Here is a 23388-nt window from a genome sequence, read left to right as displayed (position 1 = left end):
TGTGGGAAACAGGAGGAGGATAGGACAGAGCCCTGGGTAAGAGAAGGCTGTTAAGACCTGAATGGTGTGTTCACCAACCAGGGCATAAAACTACTTTGAAGCTTATGAGCCTTAAGTTAGTTGTTCATCTACCCAGAGGTTCCTCACTGACCTCACGCTTTCTTCCTTGGAAGAAACCATGACAGCTAGTCTAAATTTTATTATTAATTTTATTCAGTCAATACACAGAAGTATCTAATCTACATAGTGGAGGTTGCTGAGGAAACTAAATTGCAGGGAGAAGAAGGACATGCTTCATTTCTTGCTGGCCTTCACTGCTGACTTGGTGACCTTGGCCACAGATGCTGTCTTCTCCATGGCCTTGATGACGTCAAAGGCCAATGTTTGCCTCATGTCATGCACAGCAAAACAGCCTGGAGGAGGAAGGAAGGAAGAAGAAAGAGTGAAATTCCTGGAAAGAGGCATAGAAGGAAAGGCTCTTTGGCCTCAGTCAGAGGTGCTTTCCTTCCCAGGACTCAGCAGCCATCAGTCCCTGGCTCACCTAGAGGTGGGTACTCAGAGCAGGTCTCCACACACGTGGCCTCGCTGGGGACCATCTGCACTATGGCTGCATCAGGGCCTTGGGGTTGTCCTCCAGCTTCTTGCCTGAGCGCCGGTCAATCTTTTCCCTCAGTTCAGCAAGCTTGCAGGAGATGCGGGCCATGTGGCAGTCCAGCACCGGGCAATAGCCGGCTTGGATCTGTCCCGAGTGATTCAAGATGATCCCCTGGAGAGGGGAGGAGGATGGAATTAGAAGAGATTGGATGGCACCTGTGATCTGGGGCCAACTCTCGGCCAACCTGTGCCTTCCGTAGAAGTCGGGGCTAATTTCTAAGAAGCATTTCCATCACCACCAAGCACCAAGGCCCGAGGCCTCCCAGGCAGCTTACCTGCGCCACAAAGCTGCCGGCCTCCATGGGAGGCAGGGGGGGTCGTTCTTGCTGTCTCCGGCCACATTGCCACGACGGATGTCCTTCACAGACACGTTCTTCACGTTGAAGCCCACATTGTCGCCAGGCAGGGCCTCGGGCAGGGCCTCGTGGTGCATCTCCACAGACTTGACCTCAGTGGTGACGCTGCAAGGGGCAAAGGTGACCACCATGCCAGGTTTCAGGAGGCCGGTCTCTACACGGCCCAAGGGCACAGTGTCGATGCCTGTGCAATGGCAAGAAGGGCACTCAGAAAGATTCTAGACCCACCCAGTGAGAACTGGCTTCTGGGGAAGTCCCTTGTCCTGGGGTGCAAGGACCAAGGTCACCTACAGGGCTAGTAGGAAGCGCCAGGATCCAATGACTGGCTTATTTATGCTATGTATCTATCAGATAAACTGGAAACGCTGGGGGCTTGGCACTTTATCCTACCTTAAAAGTCAGGATCTGAACCCTGGCAAGTCAGACACCAGACCTCATTCTCAACTCCTTCAGTCCTTAAGAAGCCCTGTCACCTCACCTCCAATCTTGTACACGTCTTGCAGAGGCAGCCTCAGGGGCTTGTTGACAGGGCGAGTGGGTGGGAGGATGGAATCCAGAGCTTCCAGCAGAGTCACCCCAGTGGTGCTTCCCTCCTTTCGCTCAACCTTCCAGCCCTTGAACCAGGGCACGTACGGGGAAGGGGGATGGGGATGCGGAGCGGAGGTGAGCCTGGGTCATGGCTCCCAGTGCGCCCACCCCAGTAACAGGACCAGGACCGGGACCAAGACCCGAGACGCGCACCTGCAGACCCGGTCCGCACTCACGTCGCTGCTGGGCTCCAGCATGTTGCTGCTGTGCCAGCCCGAGATGGGCACGAAGGCCACGGAGGCTGATCTTGATGTAGGCGCTCACTTCCTCTGTGATCTCCTGGAAGCGCGCGGCGCTGTAGGCGGGCTCGGTCGAGTCCCTCTTGCTGATGGCCACGATCAGCTGCTTCACGCCCAGGGTGAAGGCCAGAAGCGTGTGCTCGCGGGTCTGCCCGTTCTTGGAGATGCCCGCCTCGAACTCGCCTAAGCCGCCGGCCACGATAAGCACTGCGTAGTCGGCCTGCAGGACACAGACACCATGGGATCAAGGGCTTAGTTAGGGGAGGGGGCGCCGGCCGGGCTGGGAAGCCTGCTAGAGTTTCGGGCAGTCCCGGGCCCCTTGGGAAAGCTCGGGGCTGGGCTGCTCCCCAGAAGTTGATAAATTCGTGGGTCCCTTGGTTGCTGCTGTGCGCAGAGGTCCCGCCTCCCAGTTAAACTCTCACCTAGTCCCATAAATGAGCTTTTAGTTCCTTCCTCCCAGACGGACCCCGAGTGATCTACTTGTCTGGGTGTCAGAAAACCTGGTCCCTGCCCCAGCCTGAAAGGGGGACCATATCTGAGCCTCGCAGAGTCTGTCCTTCTCTGGTTCTTTCAGAACTGATGATTGGCATGGATGAGGAAAACCTTCTAAGGCTTATGATACCCTCCTTCCCAGAGTCCCGGAAGTAAAGCCTGAGTTTCCTCCCTCGCTCTGCGCCTGCCCCGCCCCCATCCGAAAGGGAGGGCCCTGGGAACAAGGGCTGCTTTACCTGGGAGGTGCCCGTGATCATGTTCCTGGGGCATCGATGATGGTGATGTAGTACTTGCTGGTTTCAAACTTCCACAGGGAGATGTCGATGGTGATGCCACGCTCTCTCTCTGCTTTCAGTTTGTCCAGCACCCGGGCGTACTTGAAGGAGCCCCTACCCGTCTGGGGAGGGGTGGGGAGTGAGTAGAGCGCATTGATGGCGAGCAGCCTGACCTATCCCAGGGAATTCAGTGGCGCCTTAGACCTCACAGCGCACCCTGCTGTCCGTGTTGGACCCACCGAGAAGCAGGACTTCTATCCCCCCACCCCAGCTCCTAGAGGCCAACACCGCGCGTGGGTGCCTCACCTCGGCTGCCTCCTTCTCAAACTTCTCGATGGTCCTCTTGTCGATCCCCCCACACTCGTAGATGAGATGCCCGGTGGTGGTGGACTTGCCAGAGTCCACGTGGCCCATGACAACGATATTGATATGGGTCTTCTCTTTGCCCGTGGCAGCGGGTCCCTTCCTTCAGTCACTGCTAGAGGGGAGCACCGGGGTGGGTGAGGCCACAGCGTTCCAGGCCTGCCTCTCTCCTCTCCTCCCCCCTACCCTGTTCCTGCCCAGCACCCCCCTCCCCACTTCACAGCCTAGCCCGGCACCTGGGACATGGTAGCATCAACTGAAAAGTAAAAGACTTGCCAGGCTCATGCCCTGGCAAGAGTCACGATCCCAGGGCCATAGCTGGTACTTCCAAGCAGTCGTGGCCCATCCATCCTTTCTCCTGTGTGGGGCTTCCCCCCACCCCCCTTCCTCCCATCCTTCCAATCCCCCCATCCAACCCGCACCCCCAGCACACTTCCTGTACAAGAAACCCCAACACGCCATAGTTTGCAGCTTCTCTCCTGCCCCATGCAAGTCCCTACCTCCAGAGAAAAAGAAACAAAGTTAATCCAGCAAGAGCTGCAGCAGCTGTGCCTCCTGCTTTTATAAACCTAGCACTGGACCCTCCTCTGGTTCCACCCAAATCTGATACCAGAGCTGGAACTGGTTAAGTAATGCCACTCCCTATCCCCAAGCCCAGTGGCACAGACTTCTTCTCTGACTGATTGAATATATGGGTGAAGAGAGGGTGGGTGAGAAGGTGAGAGGGTGGGTGAGAAGGTGTGTGGGTGGAGTGGGGGAAGGGAAGATTTTGGAAATAGGAAAAAAATAGAAAGAAAGAGAAATAAATAATTTTGGCCGGAATGAATGCTGCATGGCTCCAGACTTTGCATGCGACTTCCCAAGACTAAGGTGCTGAAAGGTTGTGGCCATTCATTCATTCATTGAGCCGTTTATTGAGAAGTATAGGGCTCAACACTGTGCCAGAGGTTGAGGCTTCCAAATTAGGACGCAGTCATGGCCTGACTTCGGGAAAGCTCTCAGGCTCCATGAGGGACAGCAATCCCAGCTGGGGCTCCTTCAAGTCAGCAGTCTGGGATTGCTGAGGGAGAGCTCGTGGGACTGCTTTGAGGCTGGCTGTGGGGTTTTCTACGAGGCTGAGCATGTCCTCATCCCTCCCGGGGAAAGTTCTCAGCAGAGCTCAATCACTCACACACGGTCAATGCTGACTTTCTCCAGCCCCTCTCCCCAGCCCAAGCTTGGGCCCAGGATGGCAAGAGGCCAACACTCTAGACTTTCAGAGTTCCCCATCCCACTGAGGCCCACCACCCTGAACACTGCCCATTTCTCATTCTTAAATCATCATCCCCACCTTTACCCCTAAAGAACCAAAAAGCTAGAATGTCAGAGAAGTGGGGTCCTCAGGAAACATCTGTCCCTTCTCTTCCCCAATTTTATAGAAGAATCAAGGTCTAAGATGTTCAGAGGATTATCCAAAGGTTCCGCAATTCCTTGGTCCCCCACTATTAGCACCTTTCCCTCACCCAGTCACTTTTTAGAAGAGAAGAAGCAGAGCCATGGAGCCCACTGATTCATTCCACTAACACGTAAGAGGGACCACTGCTTAGCTCTGCCTTGGGAGCTGTGGATTCAGTGTGAGTGATGCAACCCCTGTCTTCGAGGGGTTCACACTTTAGTAAGGGAGACAGACCACAAAGAAACTATTTCCGTGTAATGAGTGCGTCATGAGGGCTGAGAACGAGGCTCTTTTGGAGAGTTCCCAAGTGTGTGGGGTGATGAGGACCTCTTCACAGAGAAGTTTTAACAGGTCTTCAAGACCATGGCGTCTCAAGGCCCATAGAGGAGGGAGGGGCTGGTCAGGCAGAATAATCATTTGAACACAATTCTGTGCTCAATTTGCCTGGAGGACAGGAAATGGATGGGAGAAAACAATGGCTAAAGAGATGAAGGGGGAATATCATTATGCATTAATTCCTCAGAGTTTAGTTTTCCTAAACTGTAAGTCTAATTATGTAATCCCCCTGCTTGAATCTCTTGATTACTCTTTATCGCCCTCGGGGGAAAAATGACTCTGTTCCTTCAGTGATGAGAAGCTCCGAGAGGCTGAGGCTGTAGGCAGGGAGCCCCTTAGGAGGCAACCACAGGAGTCCTGGCAGTGGGGAATGGGGCCTCAGCCAAGGGGTGCAGCTGACATGTATGCCACATAAATAGAGGGGGGGGGGTCAGAAAAGAGAGGGGGGACCACTTGCCATCAAGATGGGGAACATATGACTTTGTCAACATCTTCTCCCTCATCCCAAAGTCAGGCTCAAGCCCCTGGAACAGTACCCAGAGGACCCTGCAGTGAACTCTAAAGGGTCAGAGTCTAGACTCCTTCCTGACTCTGCAGTCCTTCCACCTGGTGCAGTTGAGCTGATCGCTCCCTGGTCTGGATCTGAAATTCCCTAGTCTTACAATGAGACTATAGTACCATCTCGTTTTGGCCTCTTTGAAATAACACAAAGGCAAATTAAGAATGTAAGACAATTGCATTTCGGAATCAGGTAGACCTGAGTCTAAATCCTGCCTCTTCTACTTCCCAGTTATGTGAATTTTCTATCTCTGAGCTTCCGTTTCCTCATCTGTAAAATGGGGATAATGCTTACTTCCTGCTTTGCTTGAGGTTGAACTTGATCATCCTGCACAGTGCCTGGCACGTGGCAAGTGATCCATAACCAGTATTGACTATGGTCCTGTCTTCCTCTCCCTGTCTTGTGTTGCCAGACTCCACTCACTGAGAGGTGAAGTGCTCACATACAGACCAAACAATTTGCCCAAGGTCACGGAACACATAAATGAAGAAGCAGGAAGATACCCCTCAGTCTCTGGGTTTCCAGGTTTCTGCTGAGCCAGACTGTCTCCTCATTACGAATTATTATTATTATACTTCTTCCATTTAAGCCATTTACATAATATCTCTGTGGCTTGGCTGACTCAGAACTGAAAGAATAATCAGAATGAAGAGGTTTTCTGACATTGAAACCAGCTGAAGGGTAAGTGCTCCTGATAGAATGACTTTCCCAGCCTAGTGTAATTGGCTGTCACTAGGGAAATATTCCCATTATTTACAAATTCGAAGGGCCCTGGCAATTCATTATCATTTTATTAGAAATAGTATTTACAATGTATAAAACATAAAGTCATCAGGGTTTCTGGACTGGGACGCTTAAGAATTAGAAGTGAATCTATAGTGACTGTAATGCAGGCTTCAGAGGAGTTAGGATGAAATAAAATCATTTAGAATGACAAGCACAATGTAATGAGAATTCACGGAGACACATGAAGTTATATGATCAAGATGTGCTTGTTGGGCAACTGCATAAACACAAGAAGAGGTGACTTTGCAGTGAAAAATTACTCCAGAGAGGGTTGATTAATAAAAAACTAGACAATGTGACCAATATTGGCGTATGAGCTAAATACATCTATTAATTAATTTATCTATCTGTGTAACTATTAACCAAAGCCCCTTGGTGTTTAGAGTTAGTGAGCAGAGGTGTAGCTATGAGATCTCTCAAGTTTATTCAGGTTTCTAGAGACAGAACCCATCGCAGACATAAACTTAGTCTGCACAACAGTACCAGTAAATTTTAGAAGAAACCCACAAAGTGAAACAAACTGGAGTTTGTCATGGGGAACTTGAAAGGTAAAGGTTCAACACCTAATACCAATACAATAGCCAGGACATGGAAGCAACCTAAATGTCCATCGACAGAGGAATGGATAAAGAAGATGTGGTATATATATATACAATGGAATATTACTCAGCCATAAAAAAGAATGAAATAATGCCATTTGCAGCAACATAGATGGACCTAGACATTATCATACTAAGTGAAGTAAGCCAGCCAAAGACAAATATTATATGATATCGCTTATATGTGGAATCTAAAAAAAAAAGATACGAATGATCTTATTTACGAAACAGAAATAGACCCACAGACATAGAAAACAAACTTATGGTTACTAAAGGGGAAAGGGGGGGGATAAATTACAAGTTTGAGATTAACAGATACACACTACTATATATAAAATAAACAACAAGGATCTACTGTATAACACAGGGAACTGAACTCAACATTTTGTAATAACCTAAAAGGGAAAAGAATCTGAAAAAGAATATATATATTTCAGTTACATATATATCTGAATCACTGTGCTGTACACCTGAAACTTATATGTGGAATCTAAAATACAACACAAGTAAACTTATCTATGAAACAGAAACAGATGCACAGACATAGAGAACAGACTTGAGGGTTGCCAACGGGGAGAAGAGGTGGGGGAGGGATGGAGTGGGAGTTTGGGGTTAGCAGAGGCAAACTATTATATATAGAATGGATAAAGAACAAGGTCCCACTATATAGCACAGGGAACAATATTCAATATCCTGTGATAAACTATAGTGGAAAAGACTATGATAAAGAATGTATATACATGTATAACTGAAATGGCTTTGCTTTACAGCAGAAGTTAATACAACATTGTAAACAAATTATATTTTAATTTAAAAATTAATTAATTAAAAAAAAGAATTCTTTTGACTTAGTTCAGTCCAATTTCAAGTGTGTGCATGAGAAGAAGGGAAAGCTGACTTTCCCAGGGTCTGATCACCTGAATAAGGAGATATCCAGTTTGCAGACCTGCAAAAAATAGGAAATCAAATCCTAAGAAAGAAGGAGTTATTTCTTTGCACAAATACTTACAGAGCATCTTTCCCGTGATGGTCTTGAAGCATGAGGCGGACTAGGATATCTGCTCTCCCTGACTCAACAGCACAAGGGGAAGCCAGGCCAGGCTCATCCAGCCCACACCCCAGGAGCTGGAGTCCAAGCACCGGAGGAGACAAAGAACTGGATATTGGAGTGACTCTAAATTATTGATTTTCTACTCAAACAACTCCTTGCACAGAGACAAAGGGAGAGGGCCCTTTCCTTCAAGTTCCAGAGCTTGACAACTTTAAGGGGAAAGGGCAGTGTGGGAAGATCTGGTCAAGCCCTATTAAAATGGAAAGCTTTTCCTATGAACTCTCTGAGCATTAGTCATTCAACAAATATTTCCGGAGCACTTTGTGTTACTGCATCCCCACCCCAAAGCTGTTTTTGCCTAACCTCCATTTCACATATGGCTCAGAAAAGTAAAATGAGTTGTCCAGACCACACAACCAGCATGTAGGCAGGAGTAGGGGTGAAATTTTAATCAAGACATGTTCCTTTCTAAAAACAACATACTTACCACAGCCAGGACATGCTACCTCCTGGAAGTCCCCTAGGCATCATTCTAGTGCAGTACCTCATCCTAGATGTAAAAACTGAGTCTCAGGCAAGTCCTATTCAATCTGATTTGAATACGTAAACATTTACATGTCAGGCATGGTTCAAGAAGGATCCGCACCTCTAGGAATTCCCAGGCCAGCTAATGTGACACATTCACAACCCCAGGCAGCTAGGGTGACGCACTCACACCCACACACAGTAGGCTATCACAATACAGAGGTCTGTACACAGGCAGTGGGAGCGGAAGCCTTCAGTAGACCCTGCTGATAGACTTGATCACAGGTGCCTCTCTTGAGCCTTCATCCAACAAAGGAAGCTCCCCAGCATATTTATTTACATAGTTGCTTTTCTTCCCCAGTGTTCTAGGGCTGACATCTCTCTGCCAAGACTGCAGTTAATTTGGAGTCTCCCAATCTCTACTCACTTTGAATCATAAGCCAGATAGAAGTATAAATCCAAAAGCAAGTGAATTCTGAACTTCAGCCCAGAGGCAGCACAGGATGGAGACTGAAACTGTCAAGGCTTCTCCTTCTCCAGCCCCACGCCCTGCTCAGAGAAGTGTCCCAGAGGAAGAACTGGGGCAAAGGAGGGGCTCCTTTCATCTGTGGTTCAACAGGGATGGAGCAGAAAATAGGATGAGGTAGGGGTGGTGGTGGCACGGCTAGAAGAGAGATGCTACAGACACAGGTAAAGTTAATGTCCCAGGAGATTTCCTTTTGAAGCCAGCAAGAGTCCGAGAAGTCGGTGGAGGATGTTAGCATAGAACTGCCCATTCGTTCATTCTTTCATCCATTCATGTAGCCACGTGAAAGTACATGTTCCCAATTCTAACTTTTTCGTTGTGAAGCATATGCTATAGGGAAAATCATTTTGTGGATATCCCATATACGTGAGCACCCTTCCCTCCCTTGATTCTAGAAATCTAAGTTCAGGTTCTTTCTCTCATTTATCAGTGTGAATTTGCATAAGCTATTGACACTCTGGATCGCAGGCTCTTCACCTGTAGAACAGGACTGATAAACATTCCTGCTTTTCCCTCCACCAGTCCTTAAGAGAATCAGCCAATGGGTTGGTAGTGAAACTGTAGGGTCCATGAGGGATCCACAGAGCAACTGTACTCAAAGTGAGTAGAGACTGAGAACTTTAAACTTAATTCTGCGACGCTGGCAAAAATAGATATTACCTCCAGAGCACTGGAGGAGAAAAGTGATTATGTAAATATCATCAGGAGCGTCCTTTTTTTGATGGATACTCAGGGATCACGATGAACTTATTCATTGCTGTCTCCGAGATGCCATTCACAGTGATTTGCATAAAGCCCACTAATGAAGGATCAAAGGAAGTACTCAGATATCTATTGTGTCAATTCGTTAGTTAATATTTAAAGCATCTTATAAATCTGAAATCATGCTGTTAGCCCTTGAACACATACATGTTTTATGACTACCGTGGTCTCCTTTGGAAATCATTTCATTTGGTCTACTGAGAGACAGTAAGATACAGACAAAAAATTAGAGGGTAAAGCAAGGTTCTTCTTCCTCTGGGTTGCTCCTAAGGCAAGCACACTCTCTTCCTTACCTCCCCAGATGCACATCTGTCCTAATCCAGATGTTAATGCTCCAGAATTGACAGTACATCAGGTGAACATCTAAAATATTATCCTGAGGAATGTCAGATTCACTGCATAGTGTTTATAATTTAACTGTTATTTAGCCTTTATGGATAACACACATACTTGCAAATTGTTTTTACAATCATTTTATAGTTGCTCTGTGAGAGATAATTAAAGGAAAGCCACTTTAAGTGAAGCTACTCAGAGAGACAAAGTTGTCGTTTTGCCAATAATGTGCTATATAAATGCAAATTATCAGGATTCGTATTATAGGGAAACTGCTTAAATCATTTCTCATGGGACCAATATGTAAATGTTATAATAGTTCCCTGATTTATAGAGCACTTTTCTCCCGAAAAGATAAACATACCTAGCCATGCATTACTTAACAGAACTTCCCAAATTCCAGCAGGAGGAAATCCATTCATTTATTGATCCTTTCAATCAGATCCTACAACAATGCCCAGCCCATAGTAGGTCCTTAATGTTTAACAAGTGAACGAATGAATGAGGAGTTACTTTAAGAAGGCCATAAACATTTGTAGCCTTCGTGCAAAGAATGAGGGTGCAGAGGGGGATGTCATGAAGTAGAAAAGGTCAAGATTGCCACCTTTGGTGAAGCACTGAAGTAGTCAAAAGACTTGGCAAGAACAGAAGGAATGAAAACAGAAAGAATGAGGGTGAGGTTAGGCAGGTGAGTTGAGGCTATTGTCAGCATATGGAGGAAATCTATTTTTCTAACCCTCAGAAAATGAAACTGAAAAAGAAGAAACAATGAGGAAATTCATTAGTAATTGGTGCAGTTAATGTTCTGGAGAAGTGCCCCAGATGAACAATAATCTGTACGATTTAAGTACCTGAGAAGCCAATAAAAATGTAGTCGCGGGAGAACTGTGGCTTCATTAGCACAGGGTAGAGCTGCAGCCTCACCAGTGGTGAGAACGGAGCAATCCTTGCTTTAGATTCTATAGGAACCCTGTTTCATAGAAAGAAAACTCATCTTAGAGTTCACTCCATGTATTTGATTGGGGAACCCTTTTTTTAAAATAAATTTATTTATTTATTTTTGGCTGTGTTGGGTCTTCGTTTCTGTGCGAGGGCTTCCTCTAGTTGTGGCAAGCGGGGGCCGCTCTTCATCGCGGTGCGCGGGCCTCTCACTATCGCGGCCTCTCTTGTTGCGGAGCACAGGCTCCAGACGCGCAGGCTCAGTAGTTGTGGCTCACGGGCCCAGTTGCTCCGCGGCATGTGGGATCTTCCCAGACCAGGGCTCGAACCCGTGTCCCCTGCGTTGGCAGGCAGATTCTCAACCACTGCGCCACCAGGGAAGCCCTAGGGAACCCTTTTTTAAAGGTACACAATTAACCACTCATGGAACTAATGTACTAAAGAATACAGTTTGGAAAATAATGGTTTAGAGCCTAGAAAAATAGGACAGAAGAGCAGTCCCCATGGAGGTCATATTTCTTATATAAAGAAACAAATCACACTCCTGTTCATCTTTGGCACTTAACAATCACAAGAGATGTCCCCAAACCTTGAATCCCCAGACTTCTGAATACTACATATAATGTATGTAGGTATAGGATATATGTTTATCATTTCCTCTGTGTAATGTAGTATGAATATAACTGGGACATTGAAATGACCCCTTCAAACCCTATTGATTCTGTAAACATGAGAATAAAGTTTTTTTTAAATGTAAGCTATTGCTGTCCTTTTTTCACATCATTAAAACACAAAACAGTGCCCTGTCTCTGACCGTTGGATCCATGTAGATCCCCATCTTGGGTCTGGACTGGGAAGATAAAAGACTCATACCTCCAGCCTGTTTTGACGATTGTTGAACAAAGCAAGAGCCTGACTGTAAACTGCAAAGATCACCACTAGACTTGTCACCCCGAAGACTGGGTTACCTGTAAAATAACAAGAATCATTAAGACTATGTACTGACCTTCCTAGTGGCGCAGTGGTTGGGAATCCACCTGCCAATGCAGGGGAAGTGGGTTCAAGCTCTGGTCCGGGCAGATCCCACATGTCGCGGAGCAACTAAGCCCGTGCGCCACAGCTACTGAGCCTGCGCCCTAGAGCCCGCGAGCCACAACTACTGAAGGCCACGCGCCTAGAGCCCGTGCTCTGCAACAAGAGAAGCCACCGCAATGAGAAGTCCGCGCACCGCAAGGAAGACCCAACACAGCCAAAAATAAATAAATAAAATAAATAAGTTAAAAAAAAAAAGAGTATGTATTGACCTTCTGACACAGTTTTGAGCACTCTTCATGCACTGCGTCATCTCATCCTCACTATAACCCTATGAGCTGGACACTATTGCGATCCCTATTTTACAGCTGCAGCTGCTGAGATACAGAAAACCCGCTGGAATATTGCTTTCCTGATATAATGCAAGTATATTTTGTTATTCTCAGGTCTTTATGGTAGAAGTGGCATTTCGTGTAGGCCTATGGGAGCACAGTGGATATTTTCAATCATAATGAATAGGCTGGGACCCTAACCGAAAGGAGGTTTAAATGATCCTTTGAGCTTGAAATAAAGGTCACTAGGTCATCTTTTGAAAGCTTCTGAAGGGTCCTCTCCCCTCCAATACCTTTTTCAAGTTGTGGCACCGAATTGATAGAATGATTTCAAGTTCAAGGTCACAACAAGAGATAGGGAAAATGATGGTGATGGTGGAAGGAACAGGAATTTTTAAAAGAATATGGAATGATATAACAATTTAAAAATAACATAAAGGAAGGAGATGAGGGGACTTTGCCAGTATTTTATGCTGATGGTGGAAAATGATGAAATACACTTACGACTTTAAGGTTGTGGGCAGAATTGTTAGAAGTTAGGAGGAGGGTCTGGAGTCAGACCACTTGGGCCAAACCTCACTCTACTACTTCCTATAGATAAATGACTGTCAACCAGTTAAACCTTCATAAGCCTTGGTTCGCACCATAAAATTGAAATAATGATATTATCTACCCTCTTACATTTGCTTTGATCCTCTCATGGGAGAATCTGTAGAATGGTGCCTGGTATATATTAAACTCTCAGTAACTGACGGTTTTATTATGCCTCCCTTCTGTTACACTTCCAAAGCTGGTTCCTACCAACCTTCCTCTGTTAAATAGGTCTTCAAAGAGAGAGAAGCCCATCATGGTGAGGAAGAAAACAATTCTACTTTGAAATCATTTTATAAATGAGGTACGACGTGAAAAATCCCTTAGCACAACATTGATTGAGCACATAGTAAGTGCTCAATAAATAAAAGGTGTTGTAATAGGAATCATTATTTATAATTGCACAATGAATAAGAAAGGATAGAGGCAAACTCACCCCAATTCTTAACCAAATTACATGTCCAAAGAATGTCAGAACCCCCATAACCCTCGTTCTGCTCACATATGACCCTCTGCTGGGAAGATGACTTGTGTGCTGAAAACCAGCCCAGGCACCCCAGGGGTAGGAGGGCCACAGATCCTTTGAAGGGACAGAGTGAAGGGAGAAAGGTAGCTGGTCAGACCCTCAGGATGAAAAGGCAGCAGGTGACACGAGGATCCTCCCTACTGATGGTGGGGAGACACAGGCCTGATGTCACACACTCGGCGGATCTCAGTATCTATCCACGTGAAAGAAAAGGGACCCATGGGCAATCTCAGCATCACCCATGATAAAAACAATATCAACTATTACTTTAGAGCAGAACTTGACCAACTATGACCCGTGGGCCAAATCTGGCCTGCACCAACTTTTGTGTGGTCCGTGTGTAAAGAATGACTTTCACATTTTAAAATGATTGAATAAATGCAAAGAAAAAAAGGATGATTTATGGTATGTGAAAATCAGATGACAGACATTCCAATTTCAGTGTCCATAAATAAAATTTAATTGGAGCACAGTCACATCCATTCATTTACCTACATCAATGGCTGCTTTGGGACACACCAGCCGAATGAGTGGTTGCAACAGACCCACAGAGCCTGAACTATTAACTCTGGACTTTTATAGATAAGTTTGTCTGATTTAGAGCATTGTGCTTTTAATGTTTTCCCATTCATTCATTCATCCATTCATCAAACGTTCTTGAGCATCGCTCTGTCCAGGCACTAAGGAGACTGAGATCCAGGACTGCAGAAAAAAAAAGATGAAACCAAAGCATCCATAGTGCTTTAATAGAGAGGTAATACACAGCTAGGGTAGCGCAAACTGGGGGCGAGAGAGTGGGAGGGTTCAGTAAACGTTTCAGGAAAGAGATTCTCAAACATGACAGTCACACAGTGACCAGACTGTTACTCTTTTTTTTGGATGCGCTGTGCATGGCATGTGGCATGTGGGATCTTAGTTCCCAGACCAGAGATAGAACCTGTGCTCCCTGCAATGGAAGTGCGGAGTCTTAACCACTGGACCGTGAGGGAAGTCCCAGACCATTACTATTTTGCAGATGTAGATACTGAAGCACAGAGAGGCCAACAGCTTGCTGAGGGTCAATTGCTAAAGCAGCGTCAGGACAAAGCCAGAATCTACTTCCAGGCTTCCCAAGTCCAGGCCCATGTGATCTACCTACCAAAGCAGGCTGTGTGACAACAGGGGAAGAACCATCTGTGTAGCAGGGTGGGAGACCAAGGAGAGGGGAAGACGAGGTGACTGTGTCAAGGAGTAGATCAGATTCAGTCATGGAGACAGCCAGTGCTTGCTGGTGCAAGACAAATGTACCTTCTGAATGACCATTTGAGAAGGTAGCCAATTTCTGGACCAGAAGTAACTCTCCTCTGAGAAATGTGTGCAGTTTATTTCAGGAACACTGCTGCCAAAGCCTGGATTTTGTTACCTGCTTTGAAATCACTGGGACTATCCCAAGTTTGCAGTCTGGTTTATTTCCATCACTCTGGTTTGGGACATATCCACAGAAGCTTGGAAGGGGAGAGCATTGTCTTTTTAAGTTTAGCCATTTTCCAACCATTTTTGTTTTGTTTAGCAAATGTGTTAAATGTTTACCATGTGTTAGGAAATTTTACGTTACGTCATTTCAACAAATCATGGTTACTAGTAAATGGCAATTGTGTTGAGCGGAGAGAGGTTTTGTTTCATTTTATTCTCATAACGAACGACTCTGTGAAACACAGGTTTGTAAAATTGGAAGTGGAAGATCAGGATGAGAGGTGAAGAGGAAAAGAGAATTGATATTCGTTGAGCACCAATCACAGAGTTCAAAAGGTGTTTTCATCTTTTGCTGTTATGAATAATGCTGCAGAGAATGACGTTAAAATAAAAACATTTTTGTCATGCAAAAATATCTAAATTGTTGATTAATGATGACATTGTCTGAAGCTACCCTATATTCCTCTAGGGACTTCTTAATGTCCCTGAAGGTAGGGCGTATATCAATCTGATACTGAGCCTGACCTTGGTAATGGCCTCATTCTCCCCTAGTCCCCCCAACACACAGGAGAGAATGTGAGCATCTTTTGAAAATATGTAGCTGGGGACATAATTCTCTGAAGGATCCACAGCTTTGAGTCTATGTCCTGCCTCCCTTCTCTTTCCCCCATCCTACTTCTCTTACTCCAACCCTGAAGGTTAGACTGCCCCTGGGGTCCTTGGAGCTACTACCAGTGATCCTATTGCCTGAGAACAGGAAGGGGCTTCTCTGATTTCACTTTGGGATTTGGGTTTTCCCAGCCTAACAATAAATGTCTACTCAGGTGGGACTAGAGCATTTTCAGGGAGTCAGTATATTTGCTAATTAAAGTTTACAGCCTGTAAAAAATTCACCGTTAAGGAACTATGATTTTTTCCCCCATCCAGGCCCCTTGATGTCACGATTATTAAATGAAAATCCAATAACTTTATTGAAAATAAATGAGATGCTCTTTGTCCTATCTCTGCATTCCTATAAGGCTACAAGAGGAGACTGAATGTAGAGATTGGGTGGAATGCTTCCCTTGTGGGGGTGGTATTAGTCATCTGGCTAATTAAACTCCATATTTAATCCCTTATTATTTCTCACGCATTGCAAAGGCAACCCAGCATTAGGGAGTGGGGCCCTAACACCTTTAGATTCAGGCTTAGACTCCAAGAGGTCCCAGGGATTGATAACAAGGGAGAGGCACAGGAAGACTTGGGCTTCTGCACATACGTAAGCCCAGGCTGCTGGGAACTTAACTCTAGCTTTGCTACTTACTAGCTGTGTGACCTTAGGCAAGTCACTTAACATTTCTGAATCTCAATTTTTCATCTGTAAAAAGAGGATGATAACAGTACCTATTTCATAGGATTGTGACTATTAAATGAATCAGTTCATGTAAAGGGCTTAAAACAGTGCCTGAACATAAGGGCCCAATAAATGTTAGCTATTGTGATTAATTATGCTTGTCATTGAATCATGGAAAGGACACATCCAAGTCAGAGCCGCCCCGAGAAAAATATCTCACCCACTGTAGACAGATTGTACTTGGCAGCTCGGATTATACTCGGATCTTCACTTTAAATAAATAAAATGCATTTGCTATTGAGGGGATTGATTTGCATGAACCGTCCATACGTTTTTCATCTAGTCACTTCGTGAGTTGAGCTGAGATCCGGGGATAAAATCTGTTCATTTAACAAAACTTATTGTCAGGCTCTGGGCTAGAATAAAAATAGAGATCCACATAGCATGTGTCCATTCAACAATTCTGAATCAAGGTAACAAGTCATTACATAAAATGGTTTATTTGCCTTCAAGCTGACCTGGAAAGCCTGGTTTGAATTTAGAATTCTTGGAATTCTCAGAGCTCTGTGCCCAAATGTGGCAGGACTGCTGACCTTGACCCCGCCCATGGCCTGACACCTTCTCTTCCCTTCCCAGGTCAGTCTGCACACTGTGTCCTTGCACACAGGCATATGGATGCTCTAGCTTGTGTGTCCCAACTGCACTGTGCAACTTCACCCACCCCAGGCCTAGGGGGGCTCACCCTGATGGCATCATCTACCCTTGTGAGGGGAAACTCAGGTAAGAGGTGTTTACAGGCAATCTAAGTGGATCCCAGGCCTTTAAGGTAAATAACTCCAGGGTCCTGGGCATCCAGAAGGAGGACAGAGCCTTGAATAGACAAATCCCTTGGTCCTGTAGACTCCTTGCGCCATGAGAAGAGGTATCACTGGAACAGGTCAGGAGCATGAGCCAGGCAGGGACCTTCTTGTTTATGTCTAAGGGCCCTTTCTTTGTTGCCCACACTGTCCTTGACGTGGGAGATACCATGATGAGAAGACAGACAGGATACAGAGCATAGCATATGAATAAGCATTAAACAGCTACTTAAACAAATAATTTCCTCCAATTGTGATGACGCTGTGAAAGAGAAATCCAAGGTGTTGTGAGTATGTGGAGAGAGAGCTCTGACATCATCTAGGGTTTGTGGGAGGTCTTCCTGGGAAAGCTACATGAGCTGAGACCTAGAGGATATAGAAAGTTAAGAGGGTGACAGAGAGTCTTCCAGGCAGAAGAAACATCACATGCAAAGACCCTAAAGTGGGAAGCAAACCAAAGAAGGTTAACACGTCTGGAGTACAGAGAAAGATGGAGAGGGTATGGGGAAAGATTGGAGACGCAGGAAGGGGTGAGGTACTTCAGGGTATGATTGGAATTTTGTTTTGTGAGGATTTTGTTTAGTAAGGATTTATCTAGGAGCCATGGAAAGGCATTTAAGGATTTTAAGCAGGGGTATGATCTGTTGAAATCTGTATTTTTTTTTTTAAAGGTATGTGTATTTTTTTTTTTTAATATTTTTAAATTATTTATTTATTTATTTTATTTTTGGCTGTGTTGGGTCTTCATTGCTGTGCGAGGGCTTTCTCCAGTTGTGGCAAGCGGGGGCCACTCTTCATCGCGGTGCGCGGGCCTCTCACTGTCACGGTTTCTCTTGTTGCGGAGCACAGGCTCCAGATGCGCAGGCTCAGTAATTGTGGCTCACGGGCCTAGTTGCTCAGCGGCATGTGGGATCCTCCCAGACCAGGGATCGAACCCGTGTGCCCTGCATTGGGAGGCGGACTCTCAACCACTGCGCCACCAGGGAAGCCCCGGAATCTGTATTTTTAAAAGTTCTCTTTGCCTCAGCTTAGGGAAGGGGTGGGGATTGGAGGCACAGGCGTGGACATTGTGAGTGCAGTTGGGAGGCTAGTGTCAACACAGTGGTGGCCTAGAGAAGATGTGGAGAGAAGTGGTGACTCCAAGGCATGGAGCTAAGTGAATGTGGAGGTGAAGCAGGGGGAGCTATCAAAGGTGAATTTCCAAATGTCTGGCTTAGCAACTGGGTGGGTGATGGCATGTCTAAGAGGGGCAAGACATGCAGACTTGGAGATGACTTTAAGAACCAGATAGAAACACCGAGAAGAAGCTCAGAGAAGATGCCTGGGTAGGACCTGTCATTGAGCAGAAGACAATTGGAGCTGTGGGAGGAGATGGGGTCACCCAAGTGGCATCTCGCTACAGGGCTCTCTCCTCAGGAAGAAGAGGTCGTGATTCTCCTCAGGGAGAAGAGGTCAGAGTTCTTCTCCTTGGGAAGAAGATGTCAGGGTTCTTCTCCGCAGGGAGAAGAGCCCTGCGGAGCTCCACAGTGCCCTGTTGGATTCCATAACTTCTCACCCTTATACCACCATCACCCTGGTCCAAGCCACCATCATCCCTGTTCCCCACAAGGCAGTCAGGGTGTTCCTTTTAGAACACATGTCAGATCATTTCTCTCCTTGGCTCAAAACCCTCCAATAGCCCTCAGCTCACTCAGGGTGGTGGACCACAAGGCCCTGCACAATTTAACACGCACACTCCCCCACCTGATTTCCTCTCTGATCTTATTGTCAACTCTTCACCCTCTTACTCTGCACTAGGGCATTTGTACTGGCTGTTCCCTCTGCCTGGAATGCTTTTCCCTCAGGTGCTGCATAGCTTGCCTCCTTAGTTCCATGTCACTTTATCAGTGAAGTGACTCTGATCACCCTATTTAACCCCACTTGCACCTGGCACTCTCCATCTACCTTCCCACTAAACCATAAGCCTCATGAAGGCTGAGATTTTTGTCTTTCTATTTTTCATTGCTGTTTCTCAGCACCAGAAAGAGTGCTTGGCACATACTTGGTAGTCGATAAAATTTTGTTGAATGAAAAAATTTTAAATCAGATAGGATGATAAGGAATCTGAGCTATATCAGCCATTTAAGAGAAGTGATGCCCAGTACAAGACATTAAAAAAAAAATAAGTGAGTGATTAGATTCCATTGAAGATGAAGTAAAATTGAAACAGAGCAGGACCCTATGGGGCCTTCCCAGAACACAACCACCCCTGCATGTCCTCCGCCTGCCTTTTGTCTGTAGAAGAATTTTAGTCAAAGAATAAATTTAATCAGAGAAGTGAGAAAATGCAGAAATAAAAGAAAAGCAGTCAAACAGGACAAAATAATAATAGTTTAGTTATTAAACAAAGTCAAGGACCTTTAGTTCCTCTCAAGCGCTACAGATAATATTCTGAGCCACATCCTTTGAGCTGTTTTGTAGATACTGAAGTTATCTTCAGTAGCAGGTGGAAGTTAACTACATGATGACCAGATTGTAACCATTACGTAAGCTGACACAATTCTGAGAATTGGCCTCAAAGAAATGGAACGGAAGATTAACTGTACTTAAAACAATCAAGACGACACTGACCAGACCACCGCATGATTAACTTCAAGATGACTGTCGGAGCTGACTCTACTGTTTCTGCCCGTAGCCCCCTCCCTCTTCCTATACGCTCCTGAAACTCTTTTAAAAGCTCTTGCCCACTGATCAGCAGTGGGGAGTTGGCCTTTGGACATGAGTCCGCCTCTCCCCCTGTTGCTGGCCTCCAAAATAAAGCAGACTTTCCTTTCTACCAATACTTACCTCTCGAGTATGGGCTTTCGAGTGGTGAGCAGCCAGACCTGAGTTTCAGTAAGAAAATGAAGACTGAAATGTGACCTTTGCACTCCTACATGACCAGCTGGTGAGCCACATGAGGACAGGGATATTTGCTATTTGTTTACAGTGTATTCTCAGTGCCTGGGACAGTGTCCGCAGCACAGCAGATATTCAAATACATACCTTGAATTCATGAATAAATTGACATAGTGGTCATCTGTCGGTGACCTTGGGGATGGCCCTGTTGGCTGTGCAGTGAGGGTGTGAGGCTGACTGAGGGGGTTGTGAAGGATGAGAGGTGAAGAAGTGGAGTGCCATGAGCTTGGACAACCTGGAGAAAACTGGCTGAAACCTGGAGAAGAGAAGGATAAGGAAGTGGCTGGAGGGAGGTGTGAGATCAATGAAGATTTTCATTGGTTCTTAAAGATGGGAGAAGCAGAACCATGTGCAAATTTTGATTACAGTAAGTCCCCTACATACGAATCTTCAAGTTGTGAACTTCCAAAGATGCGAACGTGTGTTTGCATGTCTAGTCACGTAAGTTAGTACACGAAGGTTGCAGCAGCCATTCAGAATGCAATCCAGTGTTACTGTGTCATCTATGACGAGGAAAGAAGAGCTACTACCCAGACATCACTGGATCGCTTTTTCAAGAGGGGAGATAGAATTGAATCCAGCAAGGAACCAGAACCTGTGTCAACAACGTCAGGAGTGACTGAAATTGCAGCTTGCCCTCCATCTCCTATTGCCGACGATCCTTCAGCTCTACCATCTCCCACCTCCTCTCCCTCCTCCAGTCAGTAACTCTTCTTGCCTGTTCGTTGGATGCCAGCCCCTGTAAGACAGCTGTACTGCACTACTGTACTTTTCAAGGTACTATACTGTAAGATTAAAAATGTTTTGTTTTTTGTGTTTGTTTTTATGTATTATTTGTGTTTAAAGTATTATAAACCTATTACAGTACAGTACTATATAGCCAATTGTGTTAGTTGGGTACCTAGGTTAACTTTGTTGGGCTTAATGAACAAATTGGATTTACGAACGCGCTCTCGGAACAGAACTCGTTCGTATGTAGGGGACTTACTCTAGAAGGAACCAGCAGAGGGCGATGTGGGAGATTTATGAGAAAGCGAGGAAACCAATATGGGATAAGTTCCTTAAGAAGGCAGGATGGCATGGTACCCAGACACTGCACTGGAAGAGACCCCTCTTCTCCAGGGACAGGCAAGGAGATGCAGGGGCTGGTGCATCCGTGGAAGTTACAGGCATTTCCCCTCATGGCTTCTATTTTCTCTCTGTAGTAAGGAGGAGGAAGGTCATGGTCTGGGAGAGAGCAAGAGCAGAGGGAGATTTGGAGTCTTTCAGGGAAATGAGAAGACATTTGGACACAGAATGACAGAGGGTGGGTGTAGGCAGTCTTAATAGGTGGGGGAGAGTGTTTGGTGGAGCCCAGATGAGGAAGTCTCTGGTTATTACATAGAATAGATCAAAACAGATATAAGAGTGTGGGTCAGGGCTCTAAGTTTGGTGGACCTCAATCCCCTTCTATATTTGGAGAAAATGACCTACAATCTCTTTCTACTTTTACGTTTTATAACTCTTTTGAGCCCAGGCAGGTATTAGGTATCAGAACAATGGTGTTGGCTCTCTATAGTATCTTAAGGTAACTGAGAGGGCTGCTTAGTCTCAGAAAGAAATTCCATTAAACACAGGGCTTTTGTCTATCTTCCAACCTCTCCAGGAAGCAATAATGCATTATTTCATGAACTAGAAGTAATTAGCCTGAGAAGACTTGCTGTTTATATTAGGGAATACTGTGTGAACCCTGGCCTCCATGGGCCCACTCCAGGGAGTTGAGGCTTCCAGTGGAGGATAAATTAATGTAGTGTACAGCCCCTACTCCCAGGAGACCCTGTTGGAGAACAGCGAAAATATGACTAGATCTGGAATCTTAATCTGGATTCAAATCCTGGATCTTCCACTTGGGGAAAGGACGGCATGTTGATTTTGAGGGGAACTTCTCTGAGCCTCTGTTTCCCTATGGCCAATCAACTGCACACAAATACCTACTGGAATCCTTAACATCCTATGGGCCAGCCACTATTGTGAGTGTGTCTTCTATCAAGTCATTTATCTTCGCAACCCTCTGAGAGGATGCTGTTTTCATACTCCTCCGACAGATGAGGAAACTGAGGCAGAAAGATGTTAAGTAACTTGCCCAAGGTCACCCAGCTAGTAGGAGCTGAGACATTCTGGATGCAGAGCTGGTGTGCTTACCCACACTCTGCAGCTGCTTCCAGGCACCAGGGAAACTGACTGCTTACTGAGATTTGCCCACGTTACAGACGTTGTTGGGTCCCAGGGCAGGCTGCCCCCAAATATGCCTCAATGTCATATTGGTTATTTTGAACTAAAGTTACTTGAGAAAGAGCCTGTGGGGATAAAAACGAGATGAAAAAAAACCCAAAACACCTGACCCCTCTCTTTCCCCCAAATGCAGGAAATAAATCTCCCGTGTAAAGGTGTCCTCCCCATACGAGGAAGATAAAAAGCATCCTTATCACCAGAGTCAGGGAATTCAAGGCTAAGAAAGCTGTATAGACAGGCTTTGTTACTTCTTCATTAGTCTGCTGCCCCAAGCACAAGCCCCTTTGTTTTGTCAAATCTTCACAAATAGTTTCTTTGTCCAAAAATGATACTTTGGTCATTTCCTATTGTCCTATTTCTATAAGACCTCTGTGCATATGAATTAAATTGAACCTGTTTTCTTTTCTCCTGTTAAGCTGTCTTGTGTCAGTTTAATCATTAGGCCAGCCAAAAGAACTCATGAAGTGTAGGGGGGAAATTATCTTTAATTATCCCAATAACCTATAACATCATTATCACAGGTCATTCATGCGTGAGGCTATATAGATGCTCTCAAAGGTTAAATCACTTGCCGGGAGCACAGAGTCCCTCCGGGCACAAGCCTAGGTTTCTGGCTTCCTTCCACATCGAGGTGCCTGATCCAAATAAGGTAACACATGGAAATGCTTGGTAACTTGTAAAACACTGTATGGCTGATGGTATCACCATTCTCGGCAGTTCTGGCTCTCTCCAGAGCTCCGAGGTTCACATTGCTCTTACAGATAAGAAAACTGTGTTTCAGAGCAAGGAGTTAATTTGCCAGCGTGACATGGCCAGGAAACAGGAGAGCTGGGGTTGGACCCAGAGGAGCCTGGCTCCTTGAGGTCCCCATGATCTCTATGCCCTTCACAATGGGGACCCTTAGGCCCAGGGGTCATGGGTAAGGTGCTTTGCATAAAGATGATGAATCCTTCTACAGAGCTGATTTGATTCAGACAGTTGGGTAAAATATCATTTTATGTTAAACATAGTGATATATTAGTGCATTGGAATGCAGCATTCACATGAGTTTTTTATAATAAATCATGAAACTTCAGAACAATTTTGTTTTGGCTACTGCAACTTAGGACTATCCCCCCAGGCCCCCAGAGATATAGATTAGTCCTCGTGGCCAGTAAGGTACCTGGGAAGTTTGAGAAGCTCCTCCAACAACTTACTCCAAAATACTGGGGACAAAAATGCAGAAACAATAAGGGCATT

General features: G+C 45.7%; 1 pseudogene; it reads right to left on the bottom strand.

Moving 5' to 3' along the window:
• Positions 1 to 294: 294 nt before the first annotated feature.
• The window catches only part of LOC137772188 (elongation factor 1-alpha-like), a 38206-nt pseudogene continuing 15112 nt past the window's right edge, over positions 295 to 23388 (bottom strand).

The sequence above is a fragment of the Eschrichtius robustus genome, chromosome 11 (assembly GCF_028021215.1).
Source record: "Eschrichtius robustus isolate mEscRob2 chromosome 11, mEscRob2.pri, whole genome shotgun sequence".
In the NCBI taxonomy this organism is placed as follows: domain Eukaryota; kingdom Metazoa; phylum Chordata; class Mammalia; order Artiodactyla; family Eschrichtiidae; genus Eschrichtius; species Eschrichtius robustus.
This window is presented reverse-complemented; position numbering and strand designations above follow the sequence as displayed.